This window comes from Callorhinus ursinus, unplaced genomic scaffold, assembly GCF_003265705.2.
Source record: "Callorhinus ursinus isolate GAN/ISIS: 27379988/994484 unplaced genomic scaffold, GSC_fseal_2.0 scaffold14, whole genome shotgun sequence".
Classification (NCBI taxonomy): Eukaryota; Metazoa; Chordata; class Mammalia; order Carnivora; family Otariidae; genus Callorhinus; species Callorhinus ursinus.
Genome location: NW_027397076.1, coordinates 43,452,384 through 43,477,487, shown reverse-complemented (window position 1 = coordinate 43,477,487; position 25,104 = coordinate 43,452,384). Strand labels below are relative to the sequence as shown.

Below are 25,104 nucleotides of genomic sequence, written 5' to 3'. Positions count from 1 at the left end.
TTATAGGCAACATTTAAGTGGATCTTATTTTTTGTTCTACTCTGATAATCTCGTTTTTAACTAGTGCATTTAGACCAGTGACATTTAACACGATAACTGAATAGATGGAGTAAAGTCTATCATATTTGTTACTATTTTCTATGTGTTGCCCTTGTACTTTGTTCCTTCCACTCTTTTTCTGCCTTTTGTGGCTTTAGTTGAGCATTTTATATAATTCCATTTTCTCTCCTTTCTTAGCATATTGGTTATATTTCCTTTTTTTCCTGTCTTTGTTAGTGGTTTGCCTAATGATTGCAATATACATTTACAACCAACCCAGTCTACTTTCAAATAACTGTCACTTCACGGGTGGTGCAAATACCTTGTAATAACAAAACAATCCTAATTCTGTCCTCCTGTCTCATATCATTGCTGTCATTCATGTCACTATATAGAGACATACACATGTGTATATGTGTATATGCACACATATATAATTGCATATATTGTTGCTACTATTGTTTCAGACAAAATGTTATGTTAGATTAAGAATAAGATAAATAAAAGTTTGTATTTTACCTTTACTTATTCTTTCTCTAATGTCCTTCCTTTCTATCTGTAGACCTGAGTTTCTGACCCATATTATTTTCCTCCTCTCTAAAGAACTTCCTTCAACATTTTTTTAAAGGCTGGCCTACCAGCAAAAAGTTCCCTTAATTTTTGTTCATCTTAAAAAATACTTCTCCTTCAGTTTTGCAGGATAATTTTGCAGTGTACAGAGTTATGGGTTGGTGGTGTTTTTTCTCTCAACATTTTAAATATTTCATTCCACTCTCTTCCTGCTTGATTGGTTTCTGAAGAGAAGTTGGATATTATTCTTAGCTTTGCTCCTCTATAGGTGAGGTGTTCCCCCACCCCCACCCCCGGCTTCTTTTTTTGCCTTATTTTTACTTTTCTATAGTTTGAAAATCAAATGCCCAGGTATAGTTTTCTTAACATTTATCCTGCTTGGTGTTCTCTGAGCTTTCTGGATCTGCTGTTTGGTATCTGATATTAATTGAGGGAATCCTTAGTCATCATTATTTCAAATATTTCTTCTTCTTCCTTTGTTGATATTCCCATTACACATGTGTTACACTTTGGTAGTAGGACCAGTTATTGGATGTTCAGTTTTGTTTTCCGTCTTTGTTCTTTTTTGCTTTTCAGTTAGGAAGGTTTCTATTGAGATATCTTCACATTCACAGATGTTTTTCCTCTGCTGTGTCCAGTTGACTAACGAGCCCATCAAAGGCATTCTCCATCTATGTGACAGTGTTTTTGATCTCTAGGATTTCTTTTTGGCTCCTTCTTAGAATTCTGGGTCTCTGCTTCTATCACGCATCTGTTCTTGCATGCCGTCTACTTTCTCCATTAGAGCTCTTAGCACAGTTGTTTTAAATTCCTGGTCTGATCGTTTCAACATCTCTGCCGTAACTGAGTTTGGTTTGGATGCTAGCTCTCGCTTTTCAGGCTGTGCTTTCTGCCTTTGAGTACGTCTTGTAAATGTTTTCCTTGATTGTCAGACAAGATGTTGGTAGAAGGAACTGGAAGAAGGAAGTGCTTGAGTAAGCCTTTAGTAATGTGATGTGTGTCGGGGAGAAAAGGAAGCTTTTGATTGTCCTATGATTAGGTCTCAGTCTTTTAGTGAGTCTATGCCCTGCACTGTGTAATTCACACATGCTTCTTATTTTCCCTCCCGGCTCTCCCAACCCTGTGTGGGACAGGATCGCTAGAGTAAGCTGGAGCTGAATATTTTCCTTCTCTTTCTTGGAAAGCCAGAGCGGGGCTGTAATTGGATATTTCCCTCCCTTTCTGTAGAAGGCTACAGCCAGCTGGAGTTGGGTATTTCCCTTCCCTCAAGTCAATTAGGCTCCGATAAGCCCCAGCAGGTTAGGCTCTAGTTAAATAGTTTCTTCTGAGGGCAGACCTTGTTAAGTAAAAATAGAATGCTCTGGAGTATTTCAAAATGGTTCCTTTGCCCTTCTTCCTGCCAGAAATATGAGGGAGTTTTTCTCTGATACTGTGAGCACCTCGTAAAGCTCCTAGAGGAAAAAACAAAAAATATGGGGCCCTCCTGACTGGGTTCCCCTCGAGTTTTTAATTCTCAGACTTTTCTACACTGAGACTTCAGCAATTCTGTCAATTACTGTTCAGGTTTTCTTACCCTGGCACTGGTTCCTGTGGAATATGCTGCTCATAGGTTCCTGCTTGGTAAGTAGTGATTATTTGTATTTGCCTGTCTATCTCTCCAATTTGGGGGGCCCCTGTCTGCTCTGGTACCTCACCTCTCATATGGGTCTAAGAAGAAATGTTGATTTTTTAAGTTTGTTCAGCTTTTTCACTGTTGTTAGGACAGACTGGCAACTTCTAAGCTTTACATAACAGACCAGAAATCAGAAGGGTTTTGTTTTTAAAATTGCCTTTAAAATGGATCTCACCTTTCACTTATTTTTAATTCAAGGACATAATTCAACATTTTAAATTTTGTCATGAACTCTTATCCCCATGTTATTTCAAATTAGTGATTAAAACTACATTTTCAGAATAAAAGGAAATGGCTCTGAGAGTTACCAACCTAAAAAGTGTTGCTCGTGTTAATGGGAAGAACTACATGCTTAATTTAAAGGACATTCAGTGGGGCATGGATATTAAATTTGTGCCCATCTCACCTACTAACAAGCTATCTTGATTCAGTCCTATCTATAATGAAATTGATTTCACTCAAACATAGCATTGGATGGAAAATTAAATGTAAAGCTCTTACAATTCTGTCTCACTTGTAATAGATAATATATATTAGCTATTATTTTTATCATGAGCTCCTCCCCCCCTTTTTTAAGATCCTCCCTTTGGAATATAATTTTACCTCATGAAGCCATTTGCCCATTTCAATAAATTAAAATTATATGAAATTCCCTACCAACCCATTATTACTTTATTTTTTTAAGATTATTTATTAGAGAGAGAGAGAACATCAAGCAGACTCCACACTGAGCATGGAGAGGAGGCAGGGCTCTCACAACCATGAGATCATGACCTGAGCTGAGACCAAGAGTTGGACACTTAACTGACTGCACCACCCAGGTGCCCCCCCATTATTACTTTAATATAACTCATTGCTATTAAAGTATTTCACAAGGAATGTATTATTGCAAATAAGCAAGATGTTTTACATGGTGCTATTGAATTAATACTAGGTAATTACATCAACATTTGAATCACTTATTCACTACTGCATCAATTAGGAATGTATTCAAAAATACAGAAAACCCAATTACAGTGACTTATGCAAATAGATTTTTATTTTCCACATCACAAGAAATCCAGAAGTAGGCTGTTTGCAGGCACTGAATGATGTCATCAGAGACCAAGGGTCTTTCTGATTTTCCATTCTGTCAGTCTTAGCATATTGGCTCTGCTCATGTTCATCACCTCATGACAGCTATACCTAAAGTCATCACATTCACATTCCAGGCAGGATGAATGGGAAAGAGGAAAGGATGAACTGCAGAAGAGTAAAGCACCATGCCAATTAGATTTGACCTTATTATCAGGAAAGCAGGGACTTTGAAGCCCATTTCAGTAGCCTCCCACTTCTATCCCACTAGCCACACTGGGTCATGTGAGCACTCCTAAACTAATTACTGGCCAATGGAATTATCATGACTACTCTGGAGTCCAGTGATGATACCTCTCCTGGGGCTTTGGTAGAATCTGTTTTCACTGAGCTCAAGGGCTCTTCCTATATTTCTAACCAATCAAGACTGTAAGTGAGATTCAGATGAATATTGAGTATCTGGCACAGTGTGGAACTTGACATAATGCACTATATATACTTTCCACTTAGAAGAAAAACATTGTGTAATATAGTATCATCTATATTGATACTAAGGCAGAACAAAAAATACATTTTTTTCTTCCCTTACATTCTCTGAGAGAGCGTAGGGATGGGGGAAAGACCTGGTAAGTGGGATTAAGTGAGTTGTATCTAGTGTCCAGAGGTTTTCTGTACACTGATTTGGCCAAATTCACAAAGTCATGGTGATAGGGGGTATAAATGAAATGAAAAAAACTATAAAAAGCACACAAGCAGCTACGTACATTGTAAAACATACCACTTTATTCATTTGACAAATATATTTGACTGTACAATTGTAGAAACATTCTAAATGCTAAGTTTATAGTAAACAAAATAGACATTCAGACCTCATGGAACTTAAGTTCTGGAAAAACCAATAAAAAATTAAACAATTTACTATGTTACATACTAGGTGCTAGGGAAAATAATAAAGCAGGGAAGGGGATAAGGAGGTGGCAATTTTGGACAGGATGGAAAATGTGGATAAGATGACATTTGTGTAAAAACATGAAGGAGGTGAGGGAACAAGACAGGCAGATTTCTGAAGGAAGAACATCCCAAGCAAAGGAAACTGTGAGTGTGAAAGTTCTGAGAAGCATATCTGGCAAGTTCAAGAAAGGGCAAGACGTTTAGCCTAGCTAGAAGAAAGAGAATGAAGGAGAGAAGCTGTAGATGAGATTGGGGGAGGGATTAGGGATCATTTTTAAAGACTTACTGGTCAAAGTGCTTTGACTTGTACACTGAAGGAATGTGGCATTTTTTTTTTTTACTTTTATCCAGATAGAATACAAAAATGAAAAATAATGCAATTGTTAAAAAAAAAACCTACAATCAACTAAACAGTGTTCTACCATTTTCACCAATATTACCACACCCCATCTGTGGTCTGTTCTAATTCACACAGGTCTCTAAAAGTCTATTTTTAGCATCTAAATCCCAGTCCATTATTCCCCCATGACAATTTATTCGCATTCTAGCTATATTTCTATCAAATAACCACCATTCTCTCAAATATTCAATGAACCCTGTTTTGTGAAGAAAAAAGATCAATGTCCTGAGCATGGTATTGCTACTTTCCTTTCCAGACTTATTTCTCAATAAATCCTTCTGTAATTACTAAAATATAGTCACATGGGTCTCTCCTCATTTTTATAAATCTGCCATTTCTTTTTGCCTCATGCTACTCCCTAAGTCTATAATATTTTTTCTCATTCCTTGACCTGATGAATTCCTACTTATAAAGGTTCAGCAAACCTTTTTCAGCTATGGACTTTTATACTAGGAGACTTAATTATTAGACTTTAGTTCAGATTAGCAGCTTAAATATATACATCTAATACCACCCATTCCATATTCTGAATAAAATTATTAACAGGCTAAGAAAAATAATCTACTTGCATTTGACATAGGGAAAAATTATGTAAGTGTGCCAGAAGCTAAAAATTTTTTTCTAGATAAAGTGTAGAATGGCCACATACAAAATGCCATAAGAACATTCCTTTTTTGGGAAACAAAAAAAAAAAAGAGAGAGAGAGAGAGAGAGAGGCAAACCAAGAAACAGACTCTTAACTATAGAGAACAAACTGATGGTTAGCAGAGGGAAGGTGGGGGAACGAGTGAAATAGGGGATGGGAATTAAGGAGGGCACTTGTAATGAGCACTGGGTAATATATAGACGTGTTGAATCACTATAATGTACACCTGAAACTAATATTACACTCCATGTTAAGTAACTGGAATTTAAATAAAAACTTAAAAAAAAGGAAGGCAATCAGATAGGAACTTCTCCAAACCCCCTCCTTCACCGCACTCTCCTGTGTGTGCATCCACATTTTCTGATGGCTGTGATGTAGGGCTCCAGACACCTGCCCCTCTGACCTCTCAGGGATTCCAGATGCTGCTGTACCACTAAGCCCATATTCTACCATCTTTGAGCCAAATTTTCTAGCTCCCCTGGATTGGATGATACCACAGAGACAGAAAATAAACACGGGTGGGGATGTGGATCTCTTTTCTTTTGTTAAATTAGGAATTTAAATTATTCCTTTGTGTTTTGTCCCCAAGTAGAGGATAAGTCCCTTGATAGGCTATTATTTCAACAAGCCAAAGGCTGGGCTCCCAATATTTTCCTCCAATACATGCCTATTTATCTGGCTTCTACTTATTTCAAGTACAGAGACCTGGAGAAGACAAATAAAATAAGATTTAAGTCCTTAAAAAAACAAAACACTCCTAACATTTGCTCCCTATCAAATGTCCCCTACTCCTCTTACAAACTCCTATCTTACTCATCATTTAACTAAGATATAAAACTTAAAATTTTCATCTCCTAGTTAATAATCTCTCTGGTTTTAGCCCTTTGTTAAGTCACTATTTCCAGAGTCTGATTTTTCCCCAACTTTATTGAAGTATACTTAGCAAAAAAAAAAAAGTATATATTTAAGATGTGCAATATGTTGCAATCAGCTAATTAACATATGCATTGCCTCACATAGTTACAATTTTATGTGTGTAAGTGAGGTGACAACCAAGATCGACTCAGCAAATCCTAAATATACAATACAGATTATTACCTGTAATTAATATGCTGCATGTTAGATCTCCAAAACTTATTTATCCCTCATAACTGAAGCTTTGTACCCTTTACCAGCATCTCCCCATTTACCCCACCTCCCAGCCCCTGGCAACCACTATTTTACTCTTTGCTTTTATGAGTTCAAGTTTTTTAGATTCCTCATATAAGTGAGATCACATAGTGTTTGTCTTTCTGTGTTTGCTTATTTCACTTAGCGTAATGTCCTCCAGTTTCATCCGTGTTGTCCAAATGGCAGGATTTCTTTCTTGTGGCTAAATAATATTCCATTGTGTGTATGTGTATATATATATATGTGTGTGTGTGTGTGTATGTATACATATATATATATATATATACACCACATTTCTTTATTCATTCATCTGTCAAAAGATTGTATCCATGTGCTGTCTTCTGTGAATAATGCTGTAATGAATGTGGGAATACAGATATCTCTTTAAGGTACTGATTTTATTTCCTTTGGTATATACACAGAAGTGGGATTGCTGGATCATATGGGAGTTCTATTTGTAATTTGGGGGGGAATCTGTACACTGCTTTCCATAGTGGTTGTACCAATTTACATTCCCACCAACAGAACACAAAGTTTCCCTTTCTCTACATCCTCACTAACACTTGTAATTTTTTGTCTTTTTGATAATAGCCATTCTAACAGGTATGAGGGAATATCTTGTTATGATTTTTATGTACATTTCCCTAATGATTAGTAATGTTGAACATATTTTTCTATATCTATTAGCCATTTGTATGTTTTCTTTTGAGAGCTATTCAGGTCCTTAAGCCATTTTTCAAATTGGGTTAATTTTAGCTATTGAGTTGTAGGAGTTCCTTATGTATTTTGGATATTAACTTCTTATTAGTAGGCATATGGTTTATAAATATTTTCTACCACTCTATAGGTTGTCTTTTCATTCTTTTGATTACTTCCTTTGCTGTGCAGAAGTTTTTTAGTTTAATGCAATCCCACTTGTCTATTTTTGCTTTTGTTGCCTGTACTTTTTGATGTCATATTCCCCCCTCAAAAAAAAACCCCACAAAACATTGCTCAGACCAATGTCAAGATATTTCCCTATATTTTCTTCTAGGAGTTTTATGGTTTCACATCTTACATTTCAGTCTTTAATATATTTTGAGTAAACTTTTGTATATAGTGTGAGATAAGAGACCAACATCATTCTTCTGGATGTTGGTATCTAGTGTTTCCACCACCATTTATTGAAGAGACTATTCTTTCCCTATTGTATGTTCTTTGTATCATATCGGAGATCATTTAACTGTAGATGCATAGATTTCTTTCTAGGCTCTATCTAGTTTAAAACATATCTAGTTTAAAACATAGAGCATCTCCTCTTACCAGCTCCCTCAATAACCTCTGGAATTCTCTGTTATTGGTTGATTTTGGGTCATATGCCCCTCTTTTAACCAATCCCTGTGTCTAAGGCAATTTAGGGGCTCATTTGACCAGACTAAGTTTCAAATGTAATCCTGGCTAGAGCCCCTTCTGAACTTTGTTGCCTGAGTGTGGGTAGAGGATATTCCCCCAAAGGCAATTTGAAATACTGCACCAGAGAGCAGAGAACACTGGGTAGGCAAAAACAAAAATGGCTATATTAAAAAAACAAAAAACAAAACTGTTGACTTCAAGTTGCTATATTTCTATTGATTATGTTTTTTCATTTTTTAATTTGCTTTAATTGCGATAACTGATGCCTCATGAGGTTCAAATTAAAAACATCATCATCATTATCATTATCGTATCAACCTTCTTGACTTCTTTGTGCAAGGCACTCTGCTAAAATGAAGTTTGCTCATTACCCAAAGAGGAAACTCATTTAACCATTTCTCATTTTAAGGACTAATTGACTATAAAGCATAACTGTATTCACTATAACAAAGTTAAACTTTTATATTTCACTCTTCAAGCTTAATTATCAACAAGAAAATCTATTTAGTGCCATTTTCCACATTTTCTTCTTCATAGAATTTTCTTTGTAAATATTGTTTATACAACTTTTCTTTTAAAATTAAGTCAAAAAATAAAAAAAATTAGGAAGTCAATTTAAAGCTTGGGTCTGTTGGTTTTATATTATATTTATATAATATTAAGACTCCATGTTCTTGCAAATGAAAATGATATTGAAAATATGATAAAATGTAAATCACTTGAATATAATTTTCAGAAAAATATATTAGCAAAATTTTATATTTGCATTAGGAAATTGGTAGAATCATATGTATTTGTCTAAAGCTGATTATTCTCTCACAGAATTTTTCATATAACATGTTAGGTAAAGGATACTTCTAACAAAAGTAGTATGATGAGGCAGAAGTTGTCTAGAGATATCACAGAACAAAGTGTGATAGAAATATGCAGTTACCCTCATGCTAATGTGTGTGAATAGTGTTAATATACATATTTTATGTATATGTGTCTATATAAGTATATGTATGTATATAAACAAAACTATGGAATCTAAACAAAAGTCAAAGTCAGAAAAAGTAGAAACGTAGTTGCCAAGGGGTTGGGGTGGAAGGAAGGTTATGGGAGAGGCTGGTAAAAGGGTACAAACTCTCTCTTATAAGATGAATAAGGTCTGAAGGTCATTCTGAATACCTGTGAAATTAACTGGAGATATGGGGCACCTGGGTGGCTCAGTTGTTAAGCATCTGCCTTCGGCTCAGGTCATGATCGAGCCCTGCATCAGGCTCCCTGCTCGGCGGGAAGCCTGCTTCTCCCTCTCCCACTCCCCCTGCTTGTGTTCCCTCTCTCACTGTCTCTCTCTCTGTCAAATAATAAAATAAAATCTTTAAAAAAAAAAAAAAGAAATTAACTGGAGATCTGAGGAAAGAATTGCTGCAATTCTACAAAGAGAAAAACAACCACTTTTTACAAGGTAGGAGGTATGGAGAAGTGACTCTGAGGCTATATATCAGAAGATAAACTATGGGGGGGAGAGAACCTCTGTAAGCCAGCTACCTGAAAGTAGTAACTGCAGAGCACAAAATTGGAACTTTTAGAAGTCTACCTGAAAGGTGCTCCGGGGGCAAAGTTGGTGGAATCCCAGGTGGGACAGTGTGGTCTCAGGATCCCCAGGGTCACGAAAAGAATGGGGGTGTCTGTGTGCAGAAGAGTTCCCAAGCATCAGCACAGGAGAGTTAGCTGCAAACAGTGAGCCCGGGTGCCAGTTTTCTGCTCAGTGTTGCCATAAACCACAAACTGCAGCAGAGTCAGGTGACTGCTCTTCAAGCAGGGGCCCTGCAAGAGGCAGAAGCACAGAGAAACCCCCTCTTCTCCCCCAGGAGGAATGACTTGGGTCCATGCAGCAGGAGTCTGTAAAGTGTAGAGACTCAAAATGGGGTTGGGTGCCTGAGATAAAAAAACATTGGTCACAGGCTGGATAAACACAGAATTCTGACAGAAACTTGTTTCCCTGGTCACAAGAGTGATTGACTACTTTTCTGTGAGGGCTTATTGAAGAGTGATGGGCATGAGCTTTCAGCTCCAGGGCTGGAGATGGGGCACTGCCATTTTTATCCCCAACATCCATGCTGAAAGCCTTCAGGGAGCAAAACAGGGCTACATAGTACATTTGGAGTCTGGCCCCCTGGCAAGGGCAGAGAAATTCCACCTGGGGCAAAGACACCTGAGAATCAGTGCAACAGACCCCTCCTCCAGAAGACCAACAGGAACATCCAGCTAATACCAAGTTTACTGATCATACAGAACTGCCAAACTCTAGCTCTTAGGGAAGACAGTATATAGCATTCATGGTTTTTTCTTCTTATTCCTTACTCTTTCAGTTTATATTTTTTTCCTTTTCAGCTATTTTCTTATTTTAGCAATTCTTTTTTAAGTCTCTTTTAATTTTCATTTTTACATTTATGTTGCATTTTTTTTTCATTTTTGGTTTACTTTTATTGTATTCAACTTTATTTGTGTGTGTGTGTGTGTGTGTGTGTGTATGTATATATATATCTTTCTTTCCTATTTTGGTATCTAGTTCCTTCTAACAAACAGACCAAAATAGTCCCAGGATCTAGTTTATTGTTGTGTTCTGTTCTACTTTTTGTTGGATTTCTCTCTTTCAGTCTCTCCCTCTTTTTTTTTTTTTTTTTTTTGCAGGGTTGGAGGGGGTTGTTCTCTTCTGATTTATTTAGTGCATATTTTTCTGGTGTCATTGTTGCTATTTTTGTATTTCCTCTCTTTCTTCTGTTATTTTCTGGACATAATGACGAGATGGAAAAACTAACCCCAAAAGAGAGAACAGGAGGTAGTACTCACTGCCAGGGATATAATCAATATGGATATAAGTAAGATGTCAGAACTAGAATTCAAAATAATGATTACAAAGATACTAGCTGGGCTTGAAAAAAGTATAGAAGACACTAGAGAATTCATTACTAGAAAAATAAAAGAACTAACATCTATTCGTGTTGAAATAAAAATGGCTATTACTGAGATTCAATTAAAAATGGAGGCTCTAACTGCTAGGATAAAGAGGCAGAAGAGAGAGTCACTGATATAAAAGACAAAATGATGGAGAATAAGGATGCTGAGAAAAATAGAGATAAACAACTATTGGATCACAAGAAGAGGATTTGAGAGAACATTGATACCATAAACCAAAACCATATTAGAATAATTGGGGTCCCAGAGGAATAGGAGAGAGAGAGAGAGAGAGAGAGGCAGAAGGTTTATTTCGTCAAATTATAGTTGAGAACTTCCCTAATCTGGGGAAGGAAACAGGCATTCAAATCCAAGAGGCACAGAGAACCCCACTCAAAATCAATAAAAATAGGTCAACACCTCGACATATAATAGTGAAGTTTGCAAATATCAGAAATAAAGAGAAAATTCTGAAAGCATCTAGGGACAAGGGGTCCTTAACCTACAGAAGTAGAAACATAAGGCTGGCAGCAGATCTGTCCACAGAGACCTGGCAGGCCAGAAAGGACTGGCATGATATATTCAAGCTGCTAATTAAGAAAAATATGCAGCCAAGAATATTTTATCCAGCAAGCCTGTCATTGAGAAAAGAAGAGATAAAGAGCTTCTAGGACAAACAGAAACTAAAAGAATTTGTGATCACTAAACCAGCCCTGCAAGATATATAAAGGGGATCCTTTAAGCAAAGAGAGCCCAAAAGTAACATAGACCAGAAAGGAACAGAAACAGAGACTTTACAGGTAATACAATAGCACTAAATTCATATCTCTCAACAGTTACTCTGAATGTAAATGGGCTAAATGCTCCAATCAAAAGACACAGGGTTTCAGATTGGATAAAAAAGCAAGACCCATTGATATGCTGTCTGCAAGAGACTCATTTTAAAACCAAAGACACCTCCAGATTGAAAGTGAGTGGGTGGAAAACTATTTATCATGCTAATGGACATCAAAAGAAAGCTGGGGGAGCAATCCTTATACCAGACAAATTAGATTTTAAGCCAAAGACTGTAATAAGAGGTGAGGAAGAACACTATATCATAATTAGAGGGTCTATTCAACAAGAAGATCTAACAATTGTAAATATTTATGCTCCTAACATGGAGCAGCCAATTGTATAAACCAATTAATAACAAAATTAAAGAAATACATTGATGATAATACAATAATAGTAGGGGACTTTAACACCCACTTACAGAAATGGACATATCATCTAAGTCCAAGATCAACAAGGAAACAAGGGCTTTGAATGACACACTAGACCAAATGGACTTCATAGATATATTCAGAACATTTTATCCTAAAGCAGCTAAATACACATTCTCCTTGAGTGCACATGGAACATTCTGCAGAACAGATCACATACTGGGTCACAAATCAGATCTCAACTGGTACCAAGAGATTGGGATCATTCTCTGCAGACTTTCAGACCACAATGCTTTAAAACTTGAACTCAATCACAAGAGCAAATTTGGAAGGAACACAAATACATGAAGGCTAAATAGCATCCTACTGGAGAATGAATGGGTCAACCAGGAAATTAAAGAAGAATTTTAAAAATTCATGGAAACAAATGAAATTGAAAACACAACTCTTCAGAACCTTTGGGATACAGCAAAGGTGGTTCTAAGAGGGAAGTACATAGCAACACAAGCCTTTCTCAAGAAACAAGAAAAGTCTGAAATATATAACCTAACCTTACACCTAAAGGAGTTGGAGAAAGAACAGCAAATAAATCCTAAAGCCAGCAGAGGAGGAATAATAAAGATAATAACAGGAATCAATGAAATAGAAACGAAAAGAAAAGTAGAACAGATAAACAAAACTAGGAGCTGGTTCTTTGAAAGAATTAATAAGATTGACTCCTGGCCATACTTACCAATAAGAAAAGAGAAAGGACCCAAATTAATAAAATCATAAATGAAAGAGGAGAGGTCGTAACCAACACTGAAGAAATACGGTTATAAGAACATATTACGAGCAACTATAAGCCAACAAATTAGGCAATCTGGAAGACATGGATGCATTCCTAGAGATGTATAAACTAGCAAAACTGAAACAATAGAAATAGAAAACATGTACAGACCCATAACCAGCAAAGAAATTGAAGCAATAATCAAAAATCTTCCAACAAACAAGAGTCCAGGACCAGATGGCCTCCCAGTGGAATTCTACAAAACATTTAAAGAAGAACACTCATTCTTCTGAAGCTGTTTCAAAAAATAGTAATGAAAGAAAAACTTCCAAACTCATTGTATGAGGCCAGCATTATCTTGATCAGAAAACCAGACAAAGACCCTACCAAAAAGGAGAACTTCAGACCAATATCCCTGATGAACATGGATGCAAAGAAATCTCGCCAAGATACTAGCCAATAGGATCCAACAGTACATTAAAAGTATTATTCAGCAAAACCAGGTGGGATTTATTCCTGGGCTGCAAGGGTGGTTCAACAACCGCAAATCAATCAACGTGATATACCACATTAATAAAAGAAAGAATGAGAACCATATGATCCTCTCAGTAGATGCAGAAAAAGCATTTGACAAATATAGAATCCTTTCTTGATTAAAACTCTTCATAGTGTAGGGATAGAGGGAACATACCTTAATATCATAAAAGCCATCTATGAAAAGCCCACAGTGAATATCATTCTCAATGGGGAAAAACTGAGAGCTTTTCTCCTAAGGTCAGGAATGCGGCAGGGATGTCCACTATCACCACTGCTGTTCAACATAGTACTAGAAGTCCTAGCCTCAGCAATCAGACAACAAAAATAAATAAAAGGCATCCAAATCAGCAAAGAAGTCAAACTGTCACTCTTCGCAGATGACATGATACTCTATGTGGAAAACCCAAAAGACTACCCCAAAATTGCTAGAAGTCATAACGGGCATTTAGCAAAGTGGCAGAATATAAAATCAGTGCATGGAAGTCAGTTGATTTTCTATACACTAACAATGAGACAGAAGAAAGAGAAATGAAGGAATCAATCCCATTTACAATTTCACCAAAAACCGTAAGGCACCTAGGAATAAACCTAACCAAAGACATAAAGTCTCTGTACTCTGAAAACTATTGAACACTTATGAAAGAATTTGAGGAAGACACAAAGAAATGGAAAAATACTCCATGCTCATGGATTGGAAGAACAAATATTGTTAAAATATCTATGCTACTCAGAGCAATCTATACATTCAATGAAATCCTTATCAAGATACCATCGACTTTTTTCACATAGCTGGAACAAATAATCGTAGCATTTGTATGGAACCAGAAAAGACCCCGAATAGCCAAAGGAATGTTCAAAAAGAAAACCAAAGCTGGTGGTATCACAATTCCATACTTCAAGCTATATTACAAAGCTGGAACCATCAAGAGAGTATGGTCCTGGCACAAAAATGGACACGTGATCAATGGAACAAAATGGAGAACCCAGAAATGGACCCTCAATTCTATGGTCAACTAATCTTCAACAAAGCAGGAAAGAATATCTAATGGAAAAAAGACAGTCTCTTCAACAAATGGTGTTGGGAAAATTAGACAGCCACAAGCAAAAGAATGAAACTGGACCATTTTCTTATACCATACATAAAAATAGACTCAAAATGGATGAAATACCTAAATGTGAGACAGAAATCCATCACAGTCCTCGAGCAATCTCTTTGACCTCGGCCACAGCAACGTCTGGCTAGACATGTCTTCAAATGCAAGGGAAACAAAAGCAAAAATGAACATTGGGACTTCATGATGATAAAAAGCTTCTGCACAGCAAACAGTCAACAAAACTAAAAGACAACCTACCAAATGGGAGAAGATATTTGCAAATGTCTTATTAGATAAAGGGCTAGTATCCAAAATCTATAAATAACTTATCGAACTCAACATCCTCAAAACAAATAATCCAACCAAGAAATGGTCAGGAGACATGAACAGACATTTCTCCAAAGAAGACATCCAAATGGCCAACAGACACATGAGAAAGTGCTCAACATCACTTTACATCAGGGAAATCCAAATCAAAACCACAATGAGATACTACCTCATACCAGTCAGAATGGCTAAAATTAAGAAGTCAGGAAACGACAGATACTGGTGAGGATGTGGACCAAGGGGAACCCTCCTACACTGCTGCTGGGAATGCAAGTTGGTGCAGCCACTCTGGAAAACAGTATGGGGGTTTTTCAAAAAAAGTTAAAAATAAAGCTACCCTACAACCCAGCAATTGCATTACTATTTACGCAAAGGATACAAATATAGTGATTTGAAAGGGTACCTGCACCCCAATGTTTACACTAGCCATGTCCACAATAGCCAAAATATGGAAAAAGCCCAGATGTCCATCAACAGATGAATGGATAAAGAAGTTGTGGTGTATACACACACACACACACACACACACACACACAGACACACACAATGGAATACTACTCACCCATCAAAAAAACAAAAGAAAACAAAGTCTTGCCATTTGCAATGATGTGTATGGAACTAGAGGGTATTATGCTAAGCAAAATAAGTCAATCAGAGAAAGACAATTATATGATTTCACTCATATGTGGAATTAAGAAACAAAACAGAGGATCATAGGGGAAGGGAGGGAAAAATAAAACAAGACAAAATCAGAGAGGGAGACAAACCGTAAGAGACTCTTAACTATAGGAAATAAACTGAGGGTTGCTGGAGGGGAGGGGGGTGGAGGGATGGGGTAACTGGGTGCTGGACATTGGGGAGGGCATGTTATGTAATGAGCACTGAGTGTTATATATAACTGATGAATCACTAAACTCTATCTCTAGAACTAATGATACACATGTTAATTAATTGAATTTAAATAAAAAATCATGGTGAATATAGTTGATAACACTATATTTATAATTAAAATTTGCTGAGAGAGTAGAGATTAAATGTTCCCACAAAAAAATAAAAAGATAAATATGTGAGGTGACGGATGTGTTAATTAACTAGATAGGGGCAGCCCTTTCACAATTTATATGTATATGAAATTATCATAATGTACCTTTTATATATCTTATAACTTTATGTGACAATTATACCTCAATAGAGCTGAAATTAATTTTTTTTAAAAAAAGAAAGAAACAGATGAAGAATGATGTATGCTTTGTCCTAAGAGGACTTTCCTAGTTACTTTTCAGACAGTGTTTTGCATAGTCAAAGGCCTTTTTGCAGAAAGTAGAGGTGTTATCTTTGGGGCAAGGGGAACTCCACGAAGGCACTACAGGACCAGGACCTTTGCTATCCGCTTCAAGCCAAGCAACTTTTTCTGTGGGGTGAAGGTCCTCCTACTATTTCACTGAAAAAGATTCCATTGCTTTAAATAAATGTTTGATGATCAAAACAAATAATAACCTGAAATTTTTAGGAATTGTATTAACCATTTCAATTGTGAGTGATTGGAACCCAACTCGATTCAGCTTAAGTAAAAAGAGAATTTATTGACAGGACAGAGCATACTTCACATAATTGAAGGAAGACTTGTAGAACATCTCTGACATATTGAAACTTGATACTCTCAGGGTAGTCTCTGCTGTTTCTCATCTCTGCTTTTCTCTGTGTGCATCTTCATTCTCTGTGGGATGAGGCAACATGCTCAGGTGTTACATTCTACAACTCTATGCTTGTGTACACAATATCCCCAACTCCAGATATGTTAGTTCCAGTTAAAAACCCAGAAGAGGATTCCAGTTGTTCTTTCTTGTATTATTATTTCCACCCCGGACCAATCTATTTGTTCAGTTTATGGATTACAAGTCTCTCAACTTGGGTCACATGGCTGCCCTCAGGATCAGGGGCCAGGTTCTGCTAGCAGAAGGAGGCAAGAGGACTCCTTGCAAACAAAAATGTCAGGTCCCACAGTAATTAAAGAAAAAATGTTGGTTAGAATAATTTGAATAACTTTTAATTCTCTATTTATTTTTGCTTCTCTCTGGGTCAAAAGTATAAAAAATTAAGAACATAATAAATTTGGGGGTAAATGGAAGCAAAGCATGAGGGGAGTGAGCATAGAGAGAGTCATGTTGGAATCTTTGAGGGACAATTTAATTTCAAAAAAATATTTTCAGCATTGTCAGTACTTTTATTAAAATATTTAGTTATTTTGCAATTTCAAATTACATTAAGTGGGAGATTAATATTTTTATGTTTACCAAAAGAGACTATGGATTTGTTTAGAAAATGAGTGTAACAGGACTTGTCTGTTGACAAAACATAGACTCTGAAATTGATCCCCATGTAATGCTCGCAAACAAATTTGCTAAAAGTCAGCAAAAGAACAAGGATTAACTTTTCACTCATTGCCGTTCTATATCTAGGGAATATTTAGCAAAGCCTTTGGATATTGCTCAATGAGCTCTAAGTTCTAATTGGACTTGAGATAACATCTCCAATCTCTCGTCCTTTGTCCTTCTTGCATCATTACTAAGAAAGACAGAAAGCACAGAGTTCCCAACAGGATTCTCAAATACTTTCCTCAGTAGTAGAATATTCCTTGTCTTTCTCTGTGAAATTTCTAGTTTTACCAATTTAATTTTTATTTCTTGAAGATCTATACTAAGGGAAGGAATTTAATGAACCAATCCATCTCATGAATATTTAACAAAATTTTATTCATGTGTTAGTGCTTGTCTGTGCATATACACATATATGGAAAGGGAGCTCACAGCTTTTATGAGAATTTCCAAAGCATTTGTAAACAACAGCAGAAAAGCCTAAGAAGGGCCAATAAGAATGTGGGAAACAAAAAATTATTGCTTATTTGAATAAAAATATACCAGCAATTTTAACACTTTGGTCTTGCTTCATTCCACTGGGAACCTATAAAATATATTGAATATTAATAGTAGCAACACTCACAAAAATAAGTCAAACGCTGTAGGATGGTGTCACATTGCACACATTATCTAATTTAACAGTTGGCACTGTTCTCTGAAATAGGTTTGATCAACCCCACATTATAGTTGAGAATATTGCAACTCAGAAAAGTAAAATACTTGCCCAGGGTCACAAAACAGTGAATTAAAGAGCCAGAATTGGAATCTATTCCTGGTTATCAACCCAATTATCTTGCCAGCAATAGGATAAGCACTCAATAAACATCAATTGATTTAATTAGAATTTTGACATGAGGAGTTTGTAATAGAATAAGAATGGAATATTCACCCTCCTCCCTCTCATTAAACTGTCCTTCAAAAAAACTGTGATATTCATTCTACTCCATCCTCATCTCATAGTCTTTTTTCCTAATGATTTTTAAAATATATGATAATTTTATTTAGTCATCTGATCATTTTGATCACTTAGACAAAATATGTCTCCAGAGGGAGGCAGAATTCCTTTAGAAGTACAGAGAACAGTCGAACTATCACATCCTTTCTTCTGGGCACTCTACTGCTATTAATGTAACATGTGGTCACATTAGCCTCTTAGTCATACATATCACATTGTTAATTAGAGTCAAGAAAACCCAAATCATCTTTATATGGGATTCTATAAAGTTACGTCTTCATCTGTATAGTTGCTATAGGTTTTTGGATAAAATTATAGTATTTTACATTCATTTCTGTGACATATTTGAAGTGCTAGATTCAATTCAATTCTAAGCTAATAAGAATTCTGAGATGCTAATTGCTACATCCATAATATTAGTATTCCTCTTTTAAAGCAAAATGTTTGGATTTCTAAATAATTGAAATCGAGTAGAAATGCAACTTTGGAAAGGGAAAAATTATATTTTTCATCTTATTACTACTAATGATGAAATTAATAAGTAATTATTTAGATAACACCTTCTCATTTGCCTTCAGAGGAGAGAGAAGGATCACACCTAGCTACCTAGTAGAATTAGGCATAAAACAACAGATTGGAAGAAGGGAACACACTGCTGGAGATAATCTTTGTTACTCTGAACTAGCAGAATATAGGCCTGGGGTGGCTGAGGTCGGAGAGAGGGTTGTAGATAAGGACATCAAACCTGACTTTTTCCTTTCAATCTCTGCTGTAACCACTGAGAGAACCCAGACAATTGGTGCTGATTAGACTTTGCCACATTTTAAAGCTATGGGAGAAATTCATTAAACTGTTAGAGCTATTGCAGGAAAGTAACTAAAAAAATAGGAGATTATTTTCTTTAAGTCCTAAAAAGAAATGAAGTCATACCACTTACAAACCTAAAGAAAGTTTTCCGAAATTCTTCTTATGCCTTGCAGTAATACAGTTGGGCACTGAAGCATGTCTTATGAAAATCACCGCACTCTGGCTTGTTATAAATAAAAGTTTATAAAAGTCTGACTGGAAATATCCAATCCCAACTTAAATCACCAAAATATCCTGCAGGCAATTATGGGAATGGAAATGAGATCACATCTGTCATGGGATCAGGGACTACCCCAGTCAAAAACACAAGAAACACAAGTGTATGTTGGGGTGGGGGGAATCTATGGTACTAGTTTGAGAATTACATTTGACCTGCTATATAGTTGTCAGTTGTCAAGGGACAAGAACCAGAGATGAATAAAGTGGGGAGGGGGTGCTGTGACCTGGCTCTGACCACAGCCCTGCCCTCCCCCCTCCCCGGGGAGGGGGTGCTGTATCAACTTTTAGGCTTGACCAGGGGAAATGATTTTTCTTAAACTGCACCCTGCAAAGATAAGATAGGATGTTAGAGAAACATTTGGGGCATAGGTAGTGAAGTATTATCACTATTAAAATGAAAGATTTAAAGTCCACAAAGTTAAGGATACATTTTATTCTAATCTCCTTAATTCCATGTCTTAATTCTTGTCTAGGCCTTATTTTAATTTGGAGATGAAAACAGATCTCCTGCTTTACAATTAAATTGGAGAGAACATGAACCATAGAGGTATCCCTGTAATGTGATTTTTCCATTTAATGATGATATTTTAAATAATTATTTACCTTTTAGTGTAACCGGATTTGGGAGGGGACAATTCGATAACTTATGGAATTGTACATGTATAAAATATGTAGCAAGTCCACATCCATGAACTGTTTGGATCAATTAGGTATGGTCAGTAGTCTAATAGAATCAAAGCCTTTAATTTGGTGCCTTTGGTAAATGATAAAAAAGATATAATCTCACATACCTCCATCTTATTTTTAGATGAAATAGATAAAAATATTTCATTTCTAGGTGAAATAAATGAAACAGAAGTAACAGGTCATGGCCAAATTTGCAAACCATGGAAGATAAAGAATTTAAATATGCAACTTCCTACAGTACACAAGATTGCCTCAATTTTTCCATTTAGTTGAATATTAGAAAAGGGTAATGGAGATAATATAATGACTGATCCTAATTAATAACCCATACTTCATAGAAATACACTATTTGCTGTTTGAATTTAAATGTTTATGTTCTTTAGTGTTGAAAGAAAACAATAGAAACTAGGATGATCAAGAAGAGAGAACATGGAAAAACTGTAAGGAGGAATACATTAAAGGAAAATTTCTATGTCACTTAATTTTTTTATAGATCTCTGTGTATAGCTCCAACAAGAGCTATGTGGATAGCCAGACTGGAAGAAATTTATCTATAAGTTGTACTTTTTAACCTCTTCCTGTGGAGCCCAGCCCTAATAAATTAATACTAAATATTAATTCCCTATGGTGCTCTCCAGGTAATAATCTTCGGAATTATCATTTGTTTCATTAGCTAATAAGACATCATTGAAAATTATTTTCTCTTTCAACTTTTAGAGCTTCCTTCTGTAATATAAAACTGGTGGTGAAGAATTTGTTTCATCCTTCAGATTTCTCCCCATGAATCAGATACTAGTGAAGCGCTAAAGGATATGAGACCTATCTCTATGTGGTGAGTACATAAGTGTTGTGGCTGATATGAGACATCATTTATTAATAATAATGTTCTTTTATTACATTTTAATGTTTAAAAAAAAAACTTTTTCCACTACCCTCTTGGGTTTTATCACTGGGGTTTGTGAATTGGACTAACAAAAGACAGATTAACAGGAGAAAAAAAACTATTTACACATGCAACACACACACATGCAAGAGAACTCAGTGATGAGTAACTGCAAGGGGTGATTAGAATTTGGGGTTTATATACTGTCTTAAAAAAGAGTGATAAATTTGTGCAGAAGTGACAAAACAAAGGAGATTTGAGTATGGACTTGTAAGGGCAATAAATTGTGGGAATGTAAATATATGGAGGAAACTAATGGAAGATAAGAATTATTTGAGTAAGGTTTGTTTGTGCAGACCCATCTTGGTGCTACCTTTCCATCTCTAATAATAAGAGTTGTTTTCCTCCTCCTGGTACGGGAGAAAAGAGGGAGAACACCTTCATGAAGGAAGTTTATGTTCTGCTTTTAGACAGATGGGGGATGGCAAAGGGCTTTTTCTACATTTGCTGCTTCTTAATTGCCTTCAGCTCAAAATGACCCTTATGCCAGAGTGGTGTATTTTGGGGTAGCATTTCCTGGTCCCCATCAATCCCAATACTTCCTACCTTCTGAGAGGAGTGAATGAGGAGAGGTAATGGCCATGGTTGTTAAATTTGGTGCTATTGAAAGTATTATGGCAACAGTAATTCTTCTAAGTGGGTTATATTGCCAGAAGAATTCAGTTTATTCTTATTCTGATCTAAACCAGAAAAGTCTAAATGTTTCCCTTCAGTAACACATTGCCCAATAAAGAAAGAATCATGGGAATTATGATAAATTAGATATCTGGCTACTGATAAATTGGATGCTAGGAAAATTTTGGAAGAGGATAGATGTATTGATCTTCCAAACTTTTCTTTGAGGTATGCAATAACTAATATGAATGGGAAAATATCAAGTTATAGACATAGTTGAGTGTTACAAAATACTTAGAATGTGAGTTTTAAATAGCTATATACTGTATCAGTCACTAATGTTAAAGTAACAAACAAGCCTCAAATCTCTGCCTTATTTCCCACTCACCTGACATGTGTGTTGTGGATCATCTGTGGCTCTACTCATGATTTTTTTTTTTTTTTTTTTTTCAGTTCACGGTCCAGACAAGAGGAGAGCCCCTGTCAGGATGTGCTGTGCTTCTGGAAGAGGGAAAGAGCAGTGACAGAGCCATAAGAAAGCTCTTTAGGTTTCTGCTCAGAAGCAGCAAACATCACTTTCTTTCACATTTGAATGCTCACAGAAAGTGATACGATTAATATTAATATAGTTGTTAATGGGGTAGGGAAGTAAAATCCTCTTAAGGACATAATTTTGAACAGTGACAATCCATGACATAAAGACACAATTATTCCTTATAACAAGTCCAAATTTATCTCCTTCTAATTTTTCTACAATTAGTAAAGTCTATTATTTCTCACCACAGCTATGTTCTAGGGTCCTCCTACTTCTGTTTGCACAGTCCTCAACTTTGTTCAGCATACTTTTATTTTTTTCTTTAACCATGATTGCTGGTTTTCCTTCTTCATTCCTTGTCTCCATCCCCAATACACTCTCTACACAACAAGGGTCACCTCTTTTGAATATGAGTATAATCATGTTAGTGTTTAAAACCTTATAATCATTTCCTGTTACTCATAACAGGGCTATAATTATTCTCCATGTAAAAATGCCCTGCATGATCTCTTTCCTGCTTTCCACTCTATATTCTCTTCCTGTGCTTTCTCTCTTCCTCCAGACGCTCAGTATAGATCAAAATGTTTCCCCTAACTCTCCAAATGGCCCATTCCATTTTATTTTGTACTCAGTTAAATGTCACCTCATCAGAGAAGTCTTCCTCAATTGCCCCATGCAAAGTAGAACACCTACTCTGTTACTTTCTCCTTTAGCCAGTTTATTTATTTATTTTATAATAGCATCAATCTCTAGAATGTTTGGTAAAACACCGATATAATATTGTTGAGTCCTGAAATTATAACATATGGGTCTGGAATAAAGGGGTATGCATAGAATTAGGCCTCTTGCCATTACTCTCAGAGACCCACTTGGAAATGTCTTTCCCATCTCTATGACTTGAATCTCTGCTGAATTAGTCTGTATTTCCAACCAGACACAATGATGTTTTCAGTAAAACTGAAGCTATTGCAGTTGTATTGTCATTTGGGACATCATATGCCAGTAGACTAGTTAAGAAAGAAAACAGTTACCATTCTTCTAAGGGAAAACTGAGCTCTGATTATCATGAGGAGCTGGACCCACTGCCACACAGTCAGAATGGGGAGGAATGTGTCTGGAACTTGGAGAGTTATCGAAGCATCTTTTTGAGTTTTCTTGACTGATAAGAGTGGAAGGAAAATTGCGTCTCCCACAGCTTGACAAAAAACAAAACATCCAAATGCTCAGACCCCTCTGGAATAAAAGATCTGAATCAGCTCACCTAGAATATGGAGATTTAATAAGCATTTCTCAGCAACCAGTCATTGATAAGAAAAAGGCAACAAATGTCTCAGACTCCTCGAGAAAGATCTCCACCATCTGACTAGACAGGCGTCTAGACTGCGACAGTGCTGGACAGAGGGCAATCTAGAATGGCAGCTAGAGGATGGAGATAATGAACATTATGACCTTAGGAAAAACTTTAGCGGAGGGTACTAGAGCTTGTCTCATTAAACCTTAGTATTGTCTTTTTTTAAGAGAATGTGATTGGTTACCACTCCAAAGAGTAATTCACAGTAAAATTAACATGGGTTACAAATAGAGTGGCGTGGTGTTGGAGGAGATGCTTTCCTAAAATCCTCTTACCCCACTGTACATTCAGTTACAGTTGTGGCAGACACTTCTGTGTGTGCTGACAGTACCCTCAAGCATGCGCCATTCATCTTGCTCCATTTCTGTCTCATAATTTTCCCTGACAATGCAGAAGCCCACTCAGCTCACATGCAGGCATTTCCTGGCAATGCAGGAGTGTTAATGCTGCAGGGGTTGGGATCTGATGCATAACTGCCCTAGCCATCCTCTGTATGGACACTGTTTTGAGGTGCTCTATATATTTATCAGAGGACCTGGTTGAGTTGAGCCCCTGTTGCATACAGCCGTGACCTCAAGAAGGTGCTGTTTATTGGATTTTCCTAGTTCATATCACATTTTCCCTGTTCCCTCACTTCAACTTTCTGTAATGAACTCCCAACCAAAATGCCTGCACCAAAATTTGTGTCTTAAGTTCAGTTTACGGGAGAACTCAAACTAAGACAATTATGATGTAACTTCAGAAAACGAGGATATGGCTATATAATGGATTGCCTATAACAATTAACTTGGGTGTCTAGAAAGCCAAATAGGACAAAGAATAGCAAAGTACAATTATTTAGCAACAAAGAAAGGTTTACATTACAAAGTTGGACATCCAGAAAGAATTTTATTGTTGGGGAAAAAGTCCATCTGTCATTTGTGTTAAGATGCTTATTATTAGCCATCCGACATTGCTGTGCTTCATGTACCAAATTAAAAGGGATTGAGCAGAACAACTGTGTAAGCTGCTTATCTCCTCAGTGTGCTTTTTTAATACAGAATTTATTGTGTATTTTCCTATTTATAAAATGATAGAATATTCATAGAAGATTTGAATATTACAAAAACATATGGAAATATTATTTGCAAGCCTACCATCCAAGAATTTCTTTCAGGTAGTGTGAAACAAGTTTAAAGTTGTGTGATATATATATATAACTTTTTCAATTCCACAATTCCATAAATATATATCTGTGACAGTATTTATGCTATGTGGATATAAAGTGAAAAGTCCATATTTTAGACTCTTTGTGAATGTGAAGCTCATATATCTGGTCCCCTGCTCCTTTACCCCTTGTCCAGTGTCTCCTCAAAACCCTCCATCTGTCCTAAGCTAGAAAATAATATTTCAGCCTACAAATATTCTGTAATTTATTGACCTACTCTTAGACTATCAGGATTATTTTAATTTTAATTTAATTATTATTATATGGGCAAATCTACAATGAGACTAATAGGCAAAAAATTAGAAAAACTTGTTGTTTTTAACAATATTACTGGATTGCTTTTTTTCAAAGACTGAATCATCCCTTTTCTAGCAGCTAGTGGTGAATAAACCCTCCTACCCTTACCAATACTGGTTTTTTGTTTGTTTGTTTTTATCAGTGATAGGCCTGAATTATCAGGGGAGCCATATTAAGAGGGTATTGCAGACAGTGATTTTAACCATGCACTACTGGACCTTA

The 25,104-nt window shown here is 36.2% G+C and overlaps 1 long non-coding RNA gene across 1 annotated transcript; it reads left to right on the top strand.

Annotated features, from left to right (window-relative positions):
- Positions 1-1,926: 1,926 nt before the first annotated feature.
- Positions 1,927-24,488, top strand: LOC141374173 (uncharacterized). The gene is made up of 3 exons (XR_012380824.1): positions 1,927-2,229; positions 20,652-20,766; positions 21,946-24,488. It is a non-coding gene; the product is annotated as an uncharacterized lncRNA (long non-coding RNA).
- Positions 24,489-25,104: the final 616 nt, after the last annotated feature.